The 6,000-nt window shown below is 43.1% G+C and overlaps 2 pseudogenes; one reads left to right on the plus strand and one right to left on the minus strand.

Annotated features, from left to right (window-relative positions):
• Positions 1-280: 280 nt before the first annotated feature.
• LOC143616070 (18S ribosomal RNA) lies at positions 281-1,142 on the minus strand (annotated as a pseudogene).
• A 4,040-nt stretch (positions 1,143-5,182) lies between these two features.
• Positions 5,183-5,658, plus strand: LOC143616067 (large ribosomal subunit protein uL5m pseudogene; annotated as a pseudogene).
• Positions 5,659-6,000: the final 342 nt, after the last annotated feature.

Consider the following 6,000-nt stretch of genomic DNA (forward strand, 5'->3'; position numbering starts at 1 on the left):
TTTCCGTTTTACACTTCCGCATATCGCTTAATGGGGTGTGACATTAGGCGCATGTCTCAGCAACACAAAACGACGGTTTCGCTCGTTATAGGACTTGACCAAACATCTCACGACACGAGCTGACGACAGCCATGCATCACCTATATGAAAGTAAGTACCATCCCATTAAGGACAAGTTTTCTTGTAAGGGCTGGTAAGGTTTTGCGTGTTGTATCGAATTAAACCACATGCTCCACCGCGTGAATTCCTTTGAGTTTCGGTCTTGCGACCGTACTCCCCAGGCGGAGTGTTTCACGCGTTAGCTGGGCCCCTGATCCGCGTAGAGCAAGGGCGAACACTCATCGTTTACGGCATGGACTACCAGGGTATCTAATCCTGTTCGCTCCCCATGCTTTCGCACCCCAGCGTCGGTAGGGTCCCAGAGAGCTGCCTTCGCTTTTGGCGTTCCTTCATATATTTACGGATTTCACCCCTAGACACGAAATTCCACTCTCCTCTGTCTCACTCAAGTGAATTGGTTTCTAGAGCATTCCGCCACTTTTTGGCGACTTTCACTTTCAACCCGATTCACCGCCTACGTGCCCTTTACGCCCAGTCATTCAAAAGAACACTTGCCCCCTCGTCTTACCGCGGCTGCTGGCACAGAGTTAGCCAGGGATTCTTCCTCGAGTCTTGTCATGATCGTGCACTTGATGAAATAGCTTTACAAGCGGCATTGCCCTTCTTCACTCACGCGATATTGCTAGATCGGGCTTTCCCCCATTGTCCAAGATTCCTTACTGCTGCCCGCCCCTGCGAGAGTCCGAGCCGTGTGTCAGTCCTAGTGTGGCTGATTATCCGAAAAGACCAGCTAAGCATCATTGGCTTGGTCAGCCTTTACCTGACTAACTACCTAATACTACGCAGGCTCATCAAACAGTGCTTTTTAGCTTTCTTCAGGATTTGGCCCGAACTATTTGGCAGATTCCCACGTGTTACGCACTCGTTCGCCACTTTGTTCTCAACTCATCTCACCTCCTGGGCGAGACAAGCTACCTTTAGCTAGGAGCCTCTTTTCCTTCTGGCCAGCTCCCCGAAAACAACGTTCGAATTGCATATGTTAAGCATATAGCTAGCGTTCCTTCTGAGCCAAGATCAAACTCTTCTTTTGACTATGATTTGGCCCTACAGTGGTAGAACCTGGTGAACCGGGCGTACTACTTTTCAACCTTCTGTGCACTTTTCTTCTCTATGATTTTTGCTACTTAGTATAGTTTAGTGATTGATATCTTAGAGAAGCTGGTAAAGTAAAGATAGCTGGTCTTATTTGAAAGGTGTTCAACATGCTAGTTTTGTTCAACATAGTCTGTCTGCTTTCACTAAGACCTGTTTGCAAGGCAGTTCTATCAAATCTAAAATGGGGGTAGTTTTATCTTCTCTGGTTGCTGGGAGATTTGGCTTGCTAGAAATGCATCTATTCATGATTCAGTTGCTATGTCTTCTTCATCTATTATCAATAAAGTCAAGCACTGGTGAGCAAGATATGCAGAAGATGGGGGGGGGGGGGCTTGCCTCCTCATTCCCTTTTACCTATGCCATGATGCTCATGGGCAGCTTATCTCTAATTGGATTTCCTTTTCCAACTGGATTTTATTCCAAAGATATGTGTAAGGTCCCATCCCTGTTAACCCTACTTTGGTATTGGATTTACTCATAAATACAGTTCTAAAATCAGAGTTAATTACAGACTTTTCGCGGAATACTTAGTATTAAACATTCTTACATAACATAAGTACTTGTCTTAACAAAATACATTAAGTCTTAAACAATAACATAAATGACACGTGAATCTTCCATCTTCGATGCTAGTCTCCATCCGTTTGCCATGTGTCCCACCTTAAGCAACATGCCTCATCCTACTCACCTGCGTGCATACTAAAAGTCAGCTACGCTGAGTGAGTTCTAGTTAATCAATTAACATACATTACATTCATACTATGCTCATACGTGTCCGGAGATACGTATTTATACCTTATTTACAATCACTTCTTTCGTACATACTTTACATATATGCATACGTTCTTACATACTTTCTTTCATGAAACCCTATGGTATACCATAAGCTATTCTATTTTAAACATCACTGATATTATAAGGGTCTGGTCCCTAACATCACAGATATTATAAGGGTCTGGTCCATAACATCACAGATATTATATGGGTCTGGTCCCTTCTGTCTCGAATAACCATACCTTTATCATGCATGCATACTTTACATATCTTCTAGTTATAAATATATATACGTACGCGTTCATACAATCATTATGTAACAATACATTCAATACACAATCATACACGTATCATACACTTACCAATCAAGTAACTGTATTATCTACTACATAGGAGTATGCACACAGCCCCGGAAACATAACAGATATAGGGGCTAGAACTCACCTGGAGTCGGTTTCTCTCGCTGTTAATGGTAATGCCCTTCCTTAGTTGCGCACGGCTAACTGTACAACACATTACGCGTGTCAATTATCTATTACTACTACTTCCTACATCTAAGTTAGGGAAATCCTCAACTAATGGGGGTCCGGGGGCAGCGCCCCTGGTAGCGGGGTTTAGGGGCGGCAGCCCCTATTAGGGTCCAAGGGGCAGAGCCCCTGGCTGGTGTCAAGCTGGAAGAATTTCGCTTCGCATGGAATTTTGCTTCGCATGACTTTTTCGCTTCGCATGGAATTTCGTTTCGCTTGACTTTTTCGCTTCGCATGACTTTTTCGCTTCGTATGGAATTTCGCTTCGCATGACTTTTTTGCTCGCATGACTGTGCGATGCGAAAATATTGATTTTGCTTTGCATGGCTGTGCGATGCGAAATTATCAATTTTGCTTCGCATGGCTGTGCGATGCGAAATTCCTGCCTTTCGTCGTTTTTACCATTTTAAAGCCATTTTTCTCCTTGTTTCCTCCTTAGGACCCGATTCTACTCTTTTTATGGGTTTTGGGTTGTACCAACTTTGTATACCCATGTTTCTCTTAGTCCAGACGTCACCTTTTTTGTTCTATAATACACCCGTGAGGCTAAAACTCACCAAGTTCATGTTTTTCTTATATCTCACAACCCGATCTATCATTACATCGGTTTGCCTGTCGATTCTAACCATAAAACTTAACCCTTTGGCTGAAGCTTACCTTTTTGCTCTGGGTTCGGTTCAGATCTGGACAACCCCGAAGATCTGGACGTTTTCTTGATGTTTGAGATACTCGAACACCAAGATCTTCCTTGCTTTAGCCCGGATTCGGATTCGGGTCTTGAGAGAAAATGTGTGTGTTCTTGAGTGTGTGTGTGTGGTGGAAGGGAAGAAAGTAGTGAAGGGAAGGAGGGGTTGGGTTTATATAGGGGACTATGGGCCCCATAACCCACTCACACTTCTAATTCCATTTATTATCCAAACATTAACACACCCAATTAAGTTAACGACACACAATTAATTATAGAACTTTCTGTTATTTATAATTCTCAGAAAAGCGGATGTTACAATATGATCTTAGAGCTCGCTTACACTAAGTATACCATTAGTGGGAGCTTTGTTTTCTGGTTGGGAAGCGTCTTTGTCATTTTCACTTCTTATTACTCTTTTCGTTTACTTTTTCTAACATTTCTAGGACCAACTAATTCATTAGGGCGAGACATCTTACGATGTCATGATGCGCCCATTCCTTCCTTGCGGCAACCACTGGAATATTACAGAATGATCTAAAGAGGGTCATAGCTTATTCAACTTGCAATCAATTAGGCTATATGATCTTTGCTTGAGGCATCTCTATCTGTTCGACCAGTCGGTCTGACAGTCAGGCAGGTTTATACTATTACGCTCACGAGCAGAATCTTAGCTTGAGCCTACCTTTGCACACCTCCGTTACTCTTTAGGAGGTATCCACCCCAGATAAACTTCCCACCTTGCAGTGTCGTCCCCCGAATGATCGGTGCGGCGGTTCAAGAGGGCGCTTATGCCCGGACGGTGGGGCCTTATGCTCTCCCCCATCGGTAGTTGGAAGCAGTTTCTCAAGGTTTATAAGAAAGTCAGCGAAGTTTTTATGATCTTCTACCTTTGCGCAGTCTCGCTCCACAGTGACAGCGGAAGGCTCCGCACCTAAGCCTCATTAGACTCAGCAGAAGTGTAAGGTGTAAGTGAAGAGAATAGAAGAGATGAAGTCCGCCCCTTAGCCTAGTCTATAACAACAGCTGACGCAACTCCATCTCACTATTACTTAATTAATTCATTAATGGCTAAAATTTTTCATAACCTGAGCTTTCCTTAACCAGTTGACCTTACTTTGTAACCTTAGCCTCTCTTTCTTTATATTTTGGCTAAGTGACTTCAGAACCGAAACCTACTTTTTTTTCTTACTGTAGCATATGCCTTCGCCACTTCAAACGGGCCCTTCGCCCCTCTTTTTTTCTTAGAAAGAGTGGGGCCTTACTTATTCAGGGAGGAGAGTGGAGCCTCGAGAAGCAATGTTGAGAAGAAGATCTTTGGCCCCTCTCCATTCTCTACAGGGTCCCAAACCTTTCTTCAACATAGGTGACAAGGAGCGAGGCGTGATGGAAGAGATCAAACACGGGAATAAAAAGTAATTCCATTACCTTTTTTGTCATTTTTATAGAGGGGGATGGAGAAAGTGGACAAAACATACTCGCATTTCTCATCGAACAAATACAGGAAAAGAATCATACTGAAAATGCTCCTAACCCAAGCCCTTCGTTCATAGAGCCATGTATTGTAAGTGATCCGAACCTGCCCGGAGCGAGCCCCCATAGAGGCAAGTGAAGTTGGTGAGCCGTATGATTGGCAACTATCTCCTATGATTCGGAGAGGACTCATCTGTTAGTTAGGACCCCCTTGGTTTCGTGGTGGACCCTTTCACTCTTTTTTATTATATACGTTTAGTGAAAAGAATGCTTTTTGACACACCTTGAACATGGATTCTTTATGAACCAATGGATCGTGACAAGTCGTTACAACTAGCAATGACTTCCTCTTTCATTACTTCATTCTTTCCATATCCCTCTCCTTTTTCTCAGTTACTCATCAAATGGCACTCAGTTCATATCTTTAATTTAAGTTCGATCATTGACAAGGTGCAAAGAGAGGGTGGGCTATTGATAAAGAATCGATTCCAAACCACAATGCTAGCAGATGGCGGGAGCTCCGCCTAGAAGAAAGACACAAAGGGCTTCGACAGGAAAGCCGTTTCGATCCAATCCATTCTTGGGGTCAAATAAAGAAAAAAAAAGGATATGTCAGTGACCCAGCACGGCAAAGCACTCTCCGAGGTCATGGAATGTCTCATTTTTTTGGTAAAAATCTCCGCAGTAATGTCTCTATTAGATTTTCCAGTCGAAATACAGGAAAAGTCCATTCAATTCTTGATGGAAATGGAGTTTTGCGAATTCCCGCCGGAACTGGAAAATCATTTCGAGATCATCGAACATATTAGGGGGTTCCATGTAACTATTTTAACTTCGGCCAACACACAAGATGAGACTTTAGCTTTTTTCAAAAAGATGAGGGGTAAAGTCAGTAAGATGTCGGAGAAACAAATGACTTCGATTAGACTAGACCGACCAAGAGAGGAACGCGCCCACATGGGCACCACCAGATGTTGTAGATGAACCTACTAAAGACGAAATTGAGTATATCATAGCTGATGCACCATGGGCTAGCCCCTACACCCACTGCACGAGTGTAATATTACTTAGTCAAGTATAAAGGAACAAGGTCTTACGACACGGTCACTATATCTTTTTTTTTTTTGTCTCTCCTCTATGGAAAGAAAGAGGGGATGATACATGGCGTGGTATAACCTGATCGTTTAGTCAACGAGACGTACATAAGTCGACATAGCTCCATGTATATGTTCTTTTGAGCTAGAACCAATCAAAAGAATGAAGTTAAATCTAGGATAGGGAGACGAACATGGCGAAAGAGGACTGTCTATCCAAAGCCCTTCTCTT

This window comes from Bidens hawaiensis, unplaced genomic scaffold (genome assembly GCF_021521415.1).
Source record: "Bidens hawaiensis isolate Kalapana, Puna unplaced genomic scaffold, B.hawaiensis_p1.1 tig00045481_1, whole genome shotgun sequence".
NCBI lineage: Eukaryota > Viridiplantae > Streptophyta > Magnoliopsida > Asterales > Asteraceae > Bidens > Bidens hawaiensis.